Here is a 17,232-nt window from a genome sequence, read left to right on the forward strand (position 1 = left end):
CCTCGCTCAGTTCATTTAGAGCCTGTTTGACATGGGCCTGAGGTGGAATATACACCACTACCAAGATGATGGCTGAAAACTCCCACAGCAGATAAAATGGATGACACTTGATTGCTAGGTATTCCAGGTTGGGTAAGCAGGACTGGGACATTTGTGCACCATGAGGAGTTATCATAAAGCATAGCCCACCACCTCTGCCATTGAAAAACTCACCCAGACTTATCTCAGCAATGAATCATGAAGCCAGCAAGCTGTATTGCTGTATCCAAAATGGAGTGCAATAGCCCAGTCTCCATGAAACAAAAAACAAAACAGACTCTGATGTCCCTCTGGTACAGCAATCTTACTTTGTGGTCTTCAAACAAAGTGTGGATTCCTACACATTGACAACTTGAGTCATCATTTTCAATCTCTCCTTATTGTGGTCCCGATGGTTATCTTTCTTGGTATGTATCTCAATGAGCAGGGCTCCCTGATATTTGTGTAAATCTTGGAGTTCTTTCCCTCTTCCCCAAAGTGTCTCTCCTTCTCCATGATACTCATGCTGTATGATTCTGCTCCCTGGCTGCATCAGCGAGTATGACTTTAAGGACTGACACATTCCTATGTGTCCTACACTGCAGAAAAGTTATAGAGCAGTGGAAATGGTGAGCAGCTTCAGTTACTGTGTGTCAACATCTCTGACTAGCTATTCTGGGCCCAACATATTGATGCAATTACAAAGAAGACACACCTGCAGCTGTATTTCATTAGGGGTCTGAGGAGATTTACAATGTCACCAGACTCTTTCAAATTTCTACAGCTCAACTGTGGAGAGCATTCTAACTGGTTACGTTACCATCTGGTATGGAGGCGCCAATGCACAGGATCAGACAAAACTGCAGAAGCTTGTAAACTCAGTCAGCTCCATCATAGGTACTAGCCTCCCCAGCATTCAGGACGTCTTCAAGGAGCGATGCCTCCATAAGGCGACATCCATCCGTAAGGACCTCACTCATTCAGGACCTGCTCTCCACTCATTGCTACTATCAGGGAGGAGGTACAGGAGCCTAAAGACACAAACTCAATGTTTTAGGAACAGATTGTTCCCTCGACCATCAGATTTCAGAATGGACCATAAATCCATAAACACTACCTCACTTTTTGCACTAGTAATTTTTATATATTTCTTAATGTAATTCATAGTCATATTTTATGTATTACGCTGTACTGCTGCTGCAAAACGACAAATTTCATGGCATATGTCAGTGGTAATAAATCTGATTCTAATTCTGATTCTGAGCTCCAGAAGCTCATCCAATCAAGAAACATGTAGGTCCCACCTGAGTACATTTTAAGGCATGCTGATTTTTGGCTAATTTCATAGTCTTCTGTGAGATGTCCTGAATCAACTGAGCAGTAAGTACAACATCCTGCATCAACAATGGGTCCAATCCAATTTCAGGGTAGATATGCGTTCGTTACATTTGGAGTAATGGCATAATTCATATAACTCTTTCCTGGACAAGAAATCTATCCTATGAGGACCACTTAAGTAAGTATTGACCTATATTTCTTACAATTCTGAAAAATGTTAAAGTATTTAATTGAATTTTATAGACCATGAGAGGGTTTTGACAATATAAGTGCTGTTATGATGTTTTCTATATATTCTCAGGACAAGGAGTCAAACTCTTAGATGGATAAGAATTTCTTCCCCCCAGTTTGTGAAACTACCTGAGAAAGATGTGGGTGATGCATCATAAAGTATATTCAAGGCTGAGCTAGATAAAATTTTGGCTTCATTGGTTATCCATTGGTATTGAGGTAGAGAAAGGGCCATGATCATTCTGAATTGCAGAGTAGGTTCAAACAACTGAATGGCCTACTATTTTTATTTTGTATGTTTCTTTTTGATGACATACTTCTGCAGTAATGATAGAAGCTATTAAACACATAAAAGACACGTGGAAGACAGGGACTAGTTTGAATTAAAAAGGATGATAATTATACCGCCATTGGATGTATAACTATTGTTTGAAATGATAATTTAGTTTGGCCATGCATTCATCCATTGTGATCCAGTGGACACTAGGAGAGCAGCTAGATAGATTTTTGGACTGCAGAGAAGTCAAGGGGAAAGTGGGGGAGGAATTCAAGCATGAAAATTGGGTTAAGGCCTACCAACAAGATCAGCTATAGTCTTAGTAACTGGCAGAGCAGGCTTGAGAAGACATTAAGCCTATTCCTGCTTTTCCTGTTTATGATATAATTCCAGCATTTCAAAAAGGTTTATTGAACTTGCTCATGTGATCAAGGTCACTGAAGACATCAGCAAATCCTATCTCCCAAAACTACACTGACAGATTCATATATTGCTGTATTTTATACACCTTATCAGTTTTGTACCAAATGCTGTCATATTAACACTTATATGTCCCATGAAATCCTCACACACACTTTTTGTCTGAGTTTCATACATGCTTCCTTCAAAGTCTTCTACATACTGCCAGATATTCAACCACAATCAGCACATCTCAAATATACAGTCACCAACACTTCCTTATCTCCTGCACGAGAGGATGACACACAAGTGGTGCAGCAGTAGCAGATCAGCAAGGGAAATGTTGGCCAATCAGCTCATTAAGCTGGTGGAGAGAGCGTGCACTATTATTGTTACAGCCATCGTGTAGTATCTGAACTGTATTGAGGAAACAAATTAAAATGATAACATGCATAAATCTAATCCTCCTCTTTAAATTACACTTTCCTCTTATCTACAGATTATATGAAAGACGTCACGATTCCATGGCAGCCCATCTTCTAGTACTGAACTGAATGCCCTTCCACATTAAGGCAACAGTCATAATGCAACCAGTACCACTCTGACACTGCCAATTTTATTTGCAGCTAGCCCAGACAGACACAACAGGCAGGTGTCACTTGAGACCAAGTCTTACTATGGTACCTACTGCTTCTTCCAGTGCCAGTGAGCGGCCTACCATCAGAAGAGCATATACCGTATCGATAGATTTAAACAAGGCAACATGGATTTATGAAAGAAAATTCAGATATGATAAGCTTACTGTTGTTTTCTATGGATGTAACTTGTAAAATAAGAAAAAGCACTGGATGTGGTATTTTCGGATTTTCAGAAAGCCTTTAGCCAAATTTCACGAAACAAAATTAAAACACATGGTGATATGGAATAATATACGGCCATGGATTGAAAATTGTTGACATACAGCAAACCGAAGATAGAAATACATGGAAACTTCTCGGGTGGCAAGTGGGTTAAGTAGGGTGTCACAATGTACACTAATCGCTGAAATGAAGAAAGTGAATTTCACATTTCTGAGTTTACCCAATTAGAATAAAAACTGGGTGGGGATTATATGCTGTGAGGAAGATGAAGAAAAAGTTGATTGAGTGTGTAAATACATGGCAGATGCAGTTTAATGTGGGCAATTATGAAATTATCTCCCTTTGGAAAAACAGAAAGCCAACATGTTATTTAAGTGACAATAGACTGGAAAATACTGCTGTACAAAGGGACATGAGTACCTGCTATGTCGGTCACTGAAAGCAAACATGTAGGTGCAGAAAGATATCTAAGCACAAAGGTATTAGGTATATGGGAAGAAAGTGAGAATTTGGTATTGAGGTAGAGGAACAGCCATGATCATTCTGAATTCCACAGTGGGTTCAAACAACTGAATGGCCTACTATTCTTATTTTGTATGTTTCTTTTTGATGAGATACCCTTATAGTAATGAGAGAAGCTATTAAACAGATAAAAAACACGTGGAAGACAGGGACTAGTTTGAGTAGAAAAGGATGATAATTATACCACCATATGTGTTATACGTTTGTACTTTCATTGGATGTATAACCATTGTTTGAAATGGTAATTTAGTTTGGTCTTGCATTCATCCATTGTGATCGATGAGCAAAATTTGTGATCTATTCTTATTCTCTCATGGAATTCTGAGAAGATGGTAGTCAGCACAATTTTTGTCATGCAGTATTGCTTGGAGTTAAAGCACTAGCATAGTGTTATTAAATAGGAAGTTCCAGGAAATACACTAGTGGCAAGAGAGACGGACAGATAGATTTTGGATTGAGAAAGATCTCTGCCTTGATGGAATTTACTGGTCTTGCAACTGGCAAAAGTCACACATTTGGCCCACAAAGGAGCTCTGGCATGTTGAGTCTGTGTATTTTTCAAATCAGCCTACAGCTCTGAATTGCTGGAGGTATATGGAACAAAATTTCAAAGTAAACAATACTGAGGAAGGAGGAAATCAAACATGCTGCTTTGTTTTCACTGATATTAAATTTCTTAAGGTCTGGAACAGCACTCATCTAGTGAAGTGGAGAGAATTCAACTTGCCTTGTAGACAGTGAAGAGGATTTTCAGAGTCAGCTGAAGTTAAACTATGGTGATTCAGCTTTAACACCACTTTTCAGCCACAAAGTAAGGGTTTTTTCTCACCACACTGCAAAAAGCATTTCCTCTCATCACTTCTTCCCCATCTCCTTCTTTTCCTTTTCCTTGTCTACTGCTGTGCATCAACAGTATTTACTTAATGTGAAAGTTGTGAATTTGCCATCAGAGGACATACAGTATCTGGATATACTAGAATGCATCTCCATGGTTATATAGTCTGTGGAAATGTTGCTTCCAAAACATCAATGACTTAGTCAATATTATTATGGGTGTTTGCATATCTGTCAATATAAAGATATTCTCCTCTTTTACATGGATCCCTACTATCAGGAATCAGTTACGAATGTGTGGGATCTTTTCCTCCATTAGTTTGGTATGGCAGACAAAATCTATTGCCAGAAAAGTAGTATGTTGTGTCAGCACTTTAGATATCAAGCATTGATGTGAGGATCTTCCATTAGCAGTCACAACCTACTAGGTTATTTAATGAATTATAGCCTTCACAATTCTTATACAACATATACAGACATCATCATCATTTTGTGCAATGTTGTATGACATGGGCGATTATGGCCTTTTCTATGACCATGACTTTCTTGGTAATTTTTTCTACAGAAAGAGTTTGCCATTGCATTCTTCTGGGCAGTGCCTTTACAAGACAGGTGACGCCAGTCATTATCAATATTCTTTAGAGATTGACATAGTTATCCTTTTACCATCAGATTTCAGTGCATCCCTTGAGGAAATCTGGAGGTGGATAATTAGTATCACTGAAGAATCCAATATATTTGCAAATCCAAGAATAGCTCAGCATGCTATTTGGTACAAAATGAGAAAGGTATGTTTAAGTTGATATCCTTCACCATTCCCCTGATGTGACATGTCAGTAGCATCAGTCTAAAGTAACGCTGAGATGAAAAATAAACATTAAGACCACTGTTCTGGTCCAGTATTATTATTACTGCTAAGACAACAGGTTACATATCTCTGAAACTGCATCTTTAGAAAACAAAGACTTAATCCTCAAACAGTATCATCTCCCTAAAGTTTCCAGCTGGATATGCCTTCTCCTGTTTTTGAGGCACATTAGGTTTCAGGACAGCTTCTCTGCATCTGCTCCTGGTTATGCAAGAGGCTCACTGGAATAACTACTTATGCTTTCATTTTGGCTCCTGAAGGAGGCAGCTCAATAGATATGGAAATTTCAAGCTTAACTTCACCCGCAACATTCTGGAGAGGAAACAGAACTTATCATCTCTGATCAATGAATTAACATTAAGGTCTCAAAAAATGAATTCTAAATAAATGATCAATAAAGCTAGCAATTATTTACATGTCACAGGTTTGTAGTGGAAATAGATGTGATTTTTTTTTCACAGCTAAATGCCAAGTTTCTTGCCTCTGATTAACACATGGCATTAACTCAATTTGCCAGGGCTAGTTTAGGAATTGCACAAAGATTGATACCCAGACTACTTTCTCTGTATACCTGTGCTGTGTGAAATCAACATACTCAACGTGGAGCCATCCAATTTGCTGACTTGCTCAAGTCATACTATATGTACATTCATGATCTGCAAACAAAAATGAAAGCAAATTGGCACCTGCTATGCTGAAAAAACGTTGCACTATGCAGCCTGTTATATCTGTGTTACTTAACCATTTCTATATTTGAATTTTTTCTTCTCAACAAACTTCAGTGAACTACAACCTGCATAAGTGATGGTCCTGATCCCTTAGACAGATGAAGGTAAATTATCTACTTGAACTAATTATAAATAATACAAAAAAGATGTGTTTTAAATACTCACTAAGAACATCTATTTCCTGTAACTCAGCTGGGAAATAAATGCAAATTACTCAGAACTAATCTCTTTTTGGCAATACTCAGTAGCCATCTTATTCTACACTTAGAGGGAAACTTGGAAGTTTTATCTAACAGAAAAATAACGAATATACAGGAAAAACTCAGCAGGTCAGCATTGAAAGACCATAAGATATAGGAGCAGAAAAGACCATATGATCAATTGAGACTGCACCGCTATTTTATCATGGCTGATACATTTTCCTTCTCATCCCAATCTCCTGCCTTCTCCCTGTATCCATTCATGCCCTGACTAAATGAGAATCTATCTCAACTTCTGTCTTAAATATACATAATGATTTGGCCTCCACTGTTGCTTGTGGCAACAAATTCCACTGATTCACCACTCTCTGGTAAAGAAATTACTTCTCATCTCCGTTCTAAAAGGATGCTCCTCTATTCTGAGGCTGTGCCCTCTGGTTTTACATTCCCTCTACAGGAAACATCCTCTTCACATCCACTCTATCAGGGCCTTTCACCATTAGATAGGTTTCAATTAGGTCACCACTAAGCGAGAGAAATGGAATTCAAATCAATAACCTACCAATGGAATTAGGACAAGTTAGAAATCAAGTATGTTTTAAGATGCTAATACGTGGAGGAGTGGAGAGAACAAAATTGTCCAAGTCTGCAGTGGGTAGAGACTCAGATAGACTGAATAACTCAAGTGAAGCTCCTGCTAGCTGAGAGGATAGTGAAGGTTCTTGAATCACAGTTCAACTCGTGGAAGAGTGTATTTGGTATTACACTCCTTTGTATAAGGTGTGTATTACCAAAGAGAAGTTAAAGACAGATGAAAACTTAAGGCTAGTTTTGGAAAACATTGAGAAGTTAACACAAGAAATAGCACTGATCTTGTTCTATATCTCTGAGATCTCTTTGTTCTTTCTGGTATTGCACACCCACATATTCCTTTCAAGTGCCTTGAATACCTGCCTCCTGAAAGATGAAGCTACAGAGCTTGCAACCCGAAAAAACAAATCTGTAAAAGTCTTTGAGGTCTGAATTGCATGATGCGTTTAAACACATCAGACACAGCTTTTTTTAATGGTATGTACCTGATTGTTGCAGTGCTGTATGCCTTTTCTTGGGTTCCTGACAAATGTACTGAGTCAAGGACTTGGGAGATATGAAGCAATCAGACACCCAGTGTTCTAGATGGGGGAAAGAAGTGGAAAGACCAGTGTAGGATAACGATATGCTAATAACTGGTGCTCCAAACTCAACAGGCTTACATGAGACCATCATACTTTGGTTCATTGGTTCAAAATCTTCCCTGTTCATGTGTAGGCCTGAATTTTGCTTTAAGTCTGCGGGGGTGTCATCAATTTTGTCCTACACCTCAGGAAGTCTGCAAACTAATGAGACTTTGTGTTCTTGTACATCACTGAAAGCATGCACGACTTGCATTAAGTTGACCCAAGGATCTATAGACACACATACTTTTAGAAGTAACACACACAAAAAATACTGGTGAACGCAGCAGGCCAGGCAGCATCTATTCAGCATTCCCCCCCCACACACAATGTTTTTCTATTCTCTTCCAACAAGATGATAACATGGCTTGAAATTAGCTTGTAGGATTTTGTAACTATTCTTACTGTAAAATACATTGAAAATATTATGCAAAGACAAGGAAATCTGCAGATGCTGGAATTTCAAGCAACACACATAAAAATTGCTGGTGAATGCAGCAGGCCAAGCAGCATCTATAGGAAGAGGTACAGTCGACATTTCAGGCCGAGACCCTTCGTCAGGATTAACTGAAAGAAGAGACGGTAAGAGGTTTGAAAGTGGGAGGGGGAGGGAGAGATCTGAAATGATAGGAGAAGACGGGAGGGGGAGGGATGGAGCTAAGAGCTGGACAGGTGATTGGCAAAAGGGATACGAGGCTGGAGAAGGGAGAGGATCGTGGGATGGGAGGCCTAGGGAGAATGAAAGGTGGGGGGGGAGCCCAGAGGATGGGCAAGGAGTTATAGTGAGAGGGACAGAGGGAGAAAAAGAGAGAAAAAAAGGGAAAAATAAACAGACAATAAATAAATAAATAAATAAATAGATACATACATACATAAATAAGGGATGGGGTACGAAGGGGAAGTGGGGCATTAACGGAAGTCAATGTTCATGCCATCAGGTTGGAGGCTTGCCTGGCCTGCTGCGTTCACCAGCATTTTGTGTGTGTTGCTTGAATTTCCAGCATCTGCAGATTTCCTCGTGCTTGTACTTGTAGAAGTGTTGGCATTTAGTTTGTTATTTCTGTTGAGCTGAACGTTGCTACAACTGGTGTCATTCATGGCTTCCTGTGAAGCAGAGCTGTAGTTAATTTACCTCACTGGTCCTCTGCTCCTGTAAACCCATTTTGATAAGACCTCCTCCTCTCTCATGTCCCAGTAATTGCACACTTTGGTAATCCTGCTGGTGCTTTTTTTCTCCTTTGTGCTGTGGTCACAATCATAGACCATGCAGTCTATCCACATTGTGCAAAAATCTTGTTTGAGCTCCACGTGAAGCAGGCTTTCAGTAGCTGTCTGCCAATTAAACATTGGAGTAAATTATAACAGCTAACAAAGGGTAAAAGTATTAAATCATTAACTGTTTAAAACAACAGCCATTGGATATTATTTTTTGCAGGTAAAAATCCCTTTTAAGAACAGCGTCATAGGACACCTGGCATTAGAGTTTGTGGTTTGGTTTTAAAGTGGGTAAATATACATTAACAAGACTGAATTTGGTAGTGAAATCCTTAACAGAGTGCAGGATTTTAATATACCTTATATACAAAATGCATCTATTTCATTACGTCATTTTGTATGCTCCAGAACTACTCATGAACGATATCGTGACAAGAAGTTTGGAGAGATAAGGTCCATTCTGTAAGTGCAAAATATGAATTTCCCATTTTCCCTAAAATTATATGTCAAGGGATAAAAGAAAACCACTGGGCCCACTTTCTCTATTTTATAATATTTTTTAGTATTATTTTGCATACTTTATACTTGGTTAGAAAAAAGAACTGCAAATGAAATATATCAAATATATTTCCAAAATACTCCTATGGTGTACAATGGTAAACAAATATATATTTGAATCAAATACACATTGCCATTAAAATTACTGCACAGCAACAGATTATTAGTACTAAAAATTCTGTCTGAGTCTTCTACTTTTAACATTCCTAACAACATCCAAAATCACTTCATAAAAATTTTATCAGATTATCCTATAAATAGGATAAATGCAAGCAGGCTTTTTCTACTGCGGTTGGGTGAGACTACAAATAGAGGTCATAGTTTCAGGGTGACAGGTGAAATCTTTAAGGGGAACATGAGGGAAAACTTCATTTAGAGGGTGGTGAGAGTGTAGAACGAGCTGCCAGTGCAAGTGGTGGATGTGATTTTGATTTCAATACTTTAGAGAAGATTGGATAGGTACATAGATGGAAGGGGAATGGAGGGCTATGCTCTGGGTGCAGGTCGATGGGACTAGGCAGTTTAAATGGTTTGGCATGGACTAGGTAGGCTTAAGGGCCTGTTTCTGTGCTGTAATTTTCTACGACTCTATAAAATGTTACACTAGCCCACATTATAAGACATTAGTGAAAGAGATAGTATTGCATAAATTTAAAGTAATAGAGGTGTTGAGATTTGGAGAAGGAATATTAGTGCCTAGAGAATTGACAGCGGAAGTATTATCACCAGTGGCAGAGATTTGAAAAGAAGAATGCAAAGTTTACCTAAATAAGAGCAATTAGAAAGCAAAAGTGTACTGGGTAAATCAAAAATAATGCAGATTTGAACATAAGAACCAAGGCTCATGGATGGCAGTATGAGGAACGCCATCAAAACGTTACAATATAATCAGATCTAGAAATAATAAAGCTTGAGTTCTAGCAGTAAAAGTTTCTGAGAGGGCCAAAGATGTTACTGAGGTGAAAATAGGCAGTGTCCGGCATAGATATATGGCCCAAATATTTACATATGGCATCAAGTGTACAGTATTTTTAGTTTCAGACAATTTGTAGGGAGAATGATGGACCTTGTAGCTGGAGTCTGATGCACTGTTCAGAGGAAATTTCTGCTCATCCATTGCAGTGTGCCAGTTGAGCTATTTAGAAACAGAGAAGAGGTCGGATGATGCAATGATGAGATAAAGCTATGCGTCATCAGCAACATGTGGAAACTGGGGGGGTTATTGAATGAAGCTGTAAAGGGGTAGCACATATATAAAACAAATAGATTTTGGTGGACCTATGGAAGATATCTCAGGTACTGTATGTTTGCAGGAAGGGAGAAAAAATACAGATAATTCTCTGGCTGCAACTGGAATTTTCATTGCTTTTTTCTCTTCAGCATGACTCAAAAGCATATTTTATCATTTCTGCATTTTAATATAGATGCAATAAAAGTTGATATTTTGGTGATTTAATTAAGGAAATGAGAGTGTCATGTCAAATTTTTATAGGACAAAATCTCATTGAATTACAATAGGAAACAAAAATAAAAGGAAATCAAGTTACACTTCAGTTACCAGCAACTGCGAAAAATTACTGGGAAAAACCAGTGTTGCGTGACCAGCACAAAAATTAGTAAAGAAAAGTTAATAGGTTTTAGTAAAATTATGGAAATATCAAGAACCATCATAAAACATAATGATATTGTTGCAAGAAATAAGCAATTATTATGGAGAAGCAACATTCTAACAAAAGGGCATTTCAAGAAGAGCATATAGTGAATAATTAAAGTAACTATGATGATTATGAAGGAAAATGCTGCAAATAATGTAAGTACGAAGCTAAAATACTAAGAGTATTGAGAGAATAACAACTAGTTAAATTCATGAATCCCAAGAGGAGTTCATTAACTATAGATCAATTAAGTGTCCTATCTGCATTATCAGATCTTCAAAGAACTTGTCAAGTTGAGCAGAAGTCTTGTAAATTGTAATTACTGGGAGTATTGTGAATGTGGTGTGAGTTGTGAAAAGAAACTAAGCCTTGTTAAAAAGGTACCGGTAGGAATGAATGAATTTAAAAAGAGCAAGTGAATATTGAGTGAGTTGATGTAATAAGTGAAAATATAGAAAAAATATTTCCTTTGAATGCTATATGTCAGAGGCATTACTAACATAGTGAAAACCTTTGCTATAGCTTATTGATTCTCTGTATCCAGAACATTGAAAGAAATACAACTCGTAGAATTAATATAACCTTGTTGTAGAACTCAGTGACTCATTGATCTATGGTAGAAATGTTGCAGTGCTGAAATGACTCCAGGGTTGATTCTTTTTGGAACATTTAGTTTTTGACACTTATATTATGGCATATTATGGCAGTGAAAATGCTCCTTTATGTTTGAGAAAATCGGCTGTGAATTATTTTGACAACAAACATTACGGAAGTCAGTGAGAAAGTATCAGTCTTGTGATTATTGTTTCAAAGACCTTAGACTAAAACATAGCAAATGCTGAAAAATTCTCAGCAGGCCAGGCAGCAGTGAGTTGCACACACTTTTCACCAACCTATGGACAGACTAAACTTACTTACATCCCCTGGTAGGAACTTGGTGGATGAAGGTGGCCAGGTCCTTGGCAACGAGGCCTTATATTAGAGTAAGGCATTAAATGTATAAATTCTCTCATGTGTAGAATTGGAGGGGGAAAGGAAAAATACGTTCACAAGCTTGATGACGCCTGTCAAAATCCTTGAAGGTCATTGACATTCAGGAAAGTGTAAACACATTCTAAAGTAATTTGTATTGATTAAACTGTCTGTTTTAAAAGTATTAAAATGCCCAAGAAAACAATAAAAACGCAATATACTTAAAGGCACGCAAAAGCATTTAAAACTTTCTAAAAACACACTATAATCTGTCCATCTCTTTAATTAATGGAGAATTCTTCACGCCAGGTCAGGTTGTTTGAGGGGATTTTCCACCTTGAAGAGTCTGATACAAGAGTGTGGCCATAGAATTACAAGCAAATATTTCTACTTTAGTACAAGGATATGTAGAAATCCAAAATATGCTGACATTTATCTGCAAAATCTGCCCTGTTGTTTCAGGTCAATGCACTTTTATGCTGAATTGGTAAGGAGCAAAGATAATGCAAGCTTTAAACAATGAAGGAAGAAGAGAGGAGTAAATGAGCAAAAACCAGAATCTGAATCAAAGTCAGGTTTATCATTGTCTTATACGACATGGAATTTGCTGTTTTGTGATGCAACAGCTATATAATGCTGTAAAGTAAGAAATGAAAATGTTGGAAATACTCAGAAGGTTATCGACCTGTTAGCTACCTGTCAAAATCCAATAACTCCTGTTCAAAAAGTAGTGAGTGAGTATCTTCATGAACAGGGATGCAGTTATTAAAGAAGGTGCCTCAGCATCACCTTGTCAAGGCCAAATAGTAACAGAAAATAAGAATTGACTCTACATGTAATATCCACATCTCATTGGAATGAAAGCATATTTCAATAAATATAAGTAAACCATAAGGTATAGGAACAGAGCAACACACATAAAAGTTGCTGGTGAACGCAGCAGGCCAGGCAGCATCTCTAGGAAGAGGTGCAGTCGACGTTTCAGGCCGAGACCTTTCGTCAGGACTAATTAGTTAGTCCTGACGAAGGGTCTCGGCCTAAAACGTCGACTGCACCTCTTCCTAGAGATGCTGCCTGGCCTGCTGCGTTCACCAGCAACTTTTATGAGTGTTGCTTGAATTTCCAGCATCTGCAGAATTCCTGTTGGTATAGGAACAGAATTAGGCCATTTGACCCATCGAGTCTGCTCCACCATTTCATCATGGCTGCTCCAACTTTCCTCTCAGCCCCAATCTCCTGCCTTCTCCCCATGTCCCTTCATCCCCTGACCAGTCAAGAATCTATCAACCTCTGCCTTAAATATGCATAAAGACGTGGCCTCTACAGCTGCATGTGGCAAAGAATTCCACAGATTCACCACTCTCTAGATAAAGAAATTCCTCTTCATCTCCGTTCCGAAAGGATATCTCACCATTCGGAAGCTGTGTCCTCTGGTCCTAGGCTCTCCAACCATAGGAAGTATCCCCTTTACAACCACTCTATCAAGGCCTTTCATCACTCGACAGGTTTCAACGAGTTCACCCTTCATTCTTCTGAATTCTAGTGAATACAGGCCCAAAGTCATTAATTGCTCTTCATATTACAAGCAATTCAATCCTGGAATCATTTTTGTGAACCTCCTTTGAACCCTCTCCAGTTTTAGCATATCCTTTCTAAGATAAGGGAGCCAAAACTGCTCTCAATACTCCAAGTAATACCTCACCAGTGCTTTATAAAGGCTCAACATTACATCCTTGCTTTCATATTCTAGAACTCTTGAACTGAATGCTAACATCACATTTGCCTTCCTCACCACAAATTCAACCTGCAAGTTAACCTTTAGGTAATCCTGCACAAGGACTCCCAAGTCCATTTGCACCTCAGTTAATTTTGTATTTTTTCTGCATTTAGAAAATAGTCAACCCTTTCATTTCTTCTACCAAAGTGCATGACCATACACTTTCTGATACGGTATCCATCTGCCATTTTTTTGGCCATTCTCCTAATCTGTCTGAGTCCTTCTGTCACTTCTCTACATCCTCAAACCTACCTGCCCCTCCACCCACCTTCATATCACCAGCAACTTTGATGTGTGTTGCTTCATATCATCTGCAAACTTTGTAAATTGCCATCATTAATTCCATCATTCAAATCATAAATTGTAACAAGAATTGGTCCCAACACATTCCCCTGTGGAATACCATTAGTCACTGGCAACCAACCAGAAAATATTTTTATTCCCACTCTTTACCTCTTGCCAATCAGCCACTGCTTTATCCATGCTTGATTCTTTCCTGTAATACCATGCGATTATAGCTTGCTAAGCACCCTCATGTGTGGCTTCTTGTCAAAGGTCTTCTGAAGATCAAAGTACACAACATCAACCAATTCTCCTTTGTCTGTCCTGCTTGTTATTTCTTCAAAGAATTCCAACAGATTTGTCAGGCAAGATTTTCCCTCTATCCACATTGACTCAACACTTTCTAACCCTATATCACTTCTTTCAATTGATTTTATTTCATTCACTGTAATACTAAGACAGCAACATATCTTCCTGCCTGTCCTTTCAGTACAATGTGTATGCTCGGACCACACGTGGAAATCTTCTTTCAGCCATGGTTCAGTGAGTAATGCCTACATCATCATACCTTCCAATCTGCAACTGTGCTGCAAGTTCATTTACCTTATTCTGTATACTGTACACATTCAAATATAACACCTTCAGTTCTGTATTCACCTTTTACGATTTTGTCTGCCTTTTACATTGCATCTCAACCCATTGACTGCAATTTTGCCCTATCAACAGTCTCTACTCACTACACATTGCCTCTGTTTGTAAACCTGCTACTATCATTATCCAACTTTCTTACGATATTTCTTGCATTGAAATATATACAGCTCAGGGCACTTGTCACACCATGCTCAACCTTTTGATATTTAACTCTCTCTGAGGTCTTACTAACATCTGCCTCCACAACCTCTCCACTAACTGTTCTGGCACTCTGGTTCCCATCTCCCTGCAACTCCAGTTTAAACTCCACCGCGCATTATCAATAAACTATTTTGCTAGAATATTAATCCCTCTCCATTTCAGGTGCAAACTGTCCCTTCTGTACAGGTCCAACCTTCCCTGGAAGCGAGCCCAATGATCCAAAAATCTTATCTCCCCCCTTCCTACACCAACTCCTTAGCCACACATTAAGCTGTATATTCTTCCTAGTTTTGGCCTCACTAGCACATGGCATGGTAGCAATTCTGAGATCTCAAACCTGGAGGTCCTGCCCTTTAACTTAGTACCTAACTCCCTGAACTTCCTATGCAGAGCCTCGTCACTTGTACTACCTATGTCATTGGTCCCTACATGGACCATGACTTCTGGCTGCTAAACCTCCCACTTAAAAATGCTGAGGACTCGATCCAAGATATTCCAGATCCTGGCACCCAGGATGCAACATACCATCTAAGAATGTTGTTCTCACCCACTGAACCTCCTGTCCATTCCTCTAACTAATGAATCCCCTATCACCACAACGTGCTATTTCTCCCCACTTCCCTTCTGAGTCATAAAGCCAGACTCAATGCCCGAGATCCAACCACTGTGACTTTCCTGAAATTGAACTACCTGTTGTTGAGGGGGATGGCCATAGGGATATTCTGCACTGGCTCCTTAACTGCTTTCCCATTCCTGACTCTCACCTGGTTTCCTGTGCCCTGCTCTACATGTTCTATTCATCATCCACCGTCCCCCCCAGCCTCCCAAATGATGTGCAGTTCATCCATTTCCAGCTCCAACTCCTTATAAAAATAATAATTTGAAAGTGAGAGTTTTTGGGCTATTAGTAAACTGTGATTATTTAATTATTCTTCTATGTCAAATAAGCACTTTGAAGTAACGTGATTTAGAAAAACAGAATCTTTAGAACAAGTTCTGTGTGAAGTAAGTTACTTTGATGTACCTTGTGGAATTATTTAAATGTGATGTGTGCCTTTTCATCAAAGATCTTGAGAAGTCTGGCATAGATATGTAGGTTTAGAAGGACAGTGGGCAGGTTTCTCTGCAAGGAAATTTTTAACATATACACTATAATTCATTGGGTTAGTACTTTAACTTTGGAAAGCCGAACCACACCGCATCCAATTTCTCATCCAGGCAGTGTACGATATGCTTCCAAGCCCATCAAACCTGCACACATGGGGCAAGGCAGAGTCATCTGCGTGCCCACTGTGCTCCAAGCGAGGAACCCTGGAGCACATCCTCAGCAGCTGTGCAAGGGCACTTGGTGAGGGACGGTACAGGTGGAGGCATGATCAGGTCCTGAAGACCATCGCTGAAGCCGTCAGCGCAGGAGTTGAGTGGGCGAAGCGGTCCCGACCCTCCAAGCAGACCATTGCCTTTGTCAGAGCTGGGGAGCAGCCAATACCCACCAAAAGAACATCTGCAGGCATTCTGACCTCTGCAAGGGACTGGCAGCTGTTGGTGGACCTCGAAGGGCAGCTGAAGTTCCCCAACCATATTGCAGCCACCACCCTGCAACCAGACATTGTCCTAGTGTCTGAGTCTACTAAGTAAGTGGTGCTGCTGGAGCTGACAGTCCCATGGGAAGATAGCTTGGAGGAGGCCTTCGAAAGGAAGCTTGCCAAGTACGCAGGACTGGTCAGCAACTGTCAGCCTGCTGGATGGAGAGCGAGGTGTCTCCCAGTGGAGGTTGGTTGTAGGGGATTCATAGCCCATTCTTTAGTTAGAGCCTTCAGCATTTTGGGCATCGAGGGAGCGAGGAAGAGGAGAGCCATCCGCAGTACCACCGATGTGGCAGAGAGGGGCTCAAGATGGCTGTGGCTCAAAAGAGGGGAGCCATAGAGTCATAAGTAGCTAGCCATCTGGACACAAGCTGGGGTCTGATCTGCCCTGGCTGGGTCACCTGGAAGAGGCTGTATGATGTTGAAAGACCCGAAACATCCGATGATTCCAGGAACATCACTGAAGATGTGTCCAGAAGCATCAATAGATGTATGTACACAGCAGTAACACATTATTACTCCATGTTTATAAATCTGATTAATTGCTCTGTTAAAATATTGGACTAAGAAATATTTTGTTACGCTTATATGCTAAGTATTTGTTAATAATATTTCTTGGCTATAATGTTTGACAAATCTGTACGAGATCAAAGTGCAATGAGCTGGGTTATTTTGACTCAGCTATATTAAATAGGTAGTTATGGTAGTTATGGATCAACACCCCAAATTTTATACTTCACTTCACAATTCTCAGATCAAGAACAATATCGACAGGATTGCAAAACATTCATCTCATTTGTAGCTACTTATTTTATTCCTGTTAAATAATATGACCCAACCATGCCA

General features: G+C 39.4%; 1 protein-coding gene across 6 annotated transcripts in view; it reads right to left on the bottom strand.

Annotated features, from left to right (window-relative positions):
• The window catches only part of LOC134342774 (regulator of G-protein signaling 20-like), a 145,429-nt gene that overhangs the window by 88,995 nt on the left and 39,202 nt on the right, over nt 1-17,232 (bottom strand). Inside the window, exon 1 of one of the 6 annotated variants that reach the window (XM_063041337.1) lies at nt 5,919-5,928. The exons of the other annotated variants lie outside the window; for them this stretch is intronic. The gene's annotated coding sequence lies outside the window, so the exon portion shown is untranslated. Of the gene's footprint in view, nt 1-5,918; nt 5,929-17,232 lie in introns of those variants that run through there. 6 annotated transcript variants of the gene reach the window in all.

The sequence above is a fragment of the Mobula hypostoma genome, chromosome 2 (genome assembly GCF_963921235.1).
Source record: "Mobula hypostoma chromosome 2, sMobHyp1.1, whole genome shotgun sequence".
Classification (NCBI taxonomy): Eukaryota; Metazoa; Chordata; class Chondrichthyes; order Myliobatiformes; family Myliobatidae; genus Mobula; species Mobula hypostoma.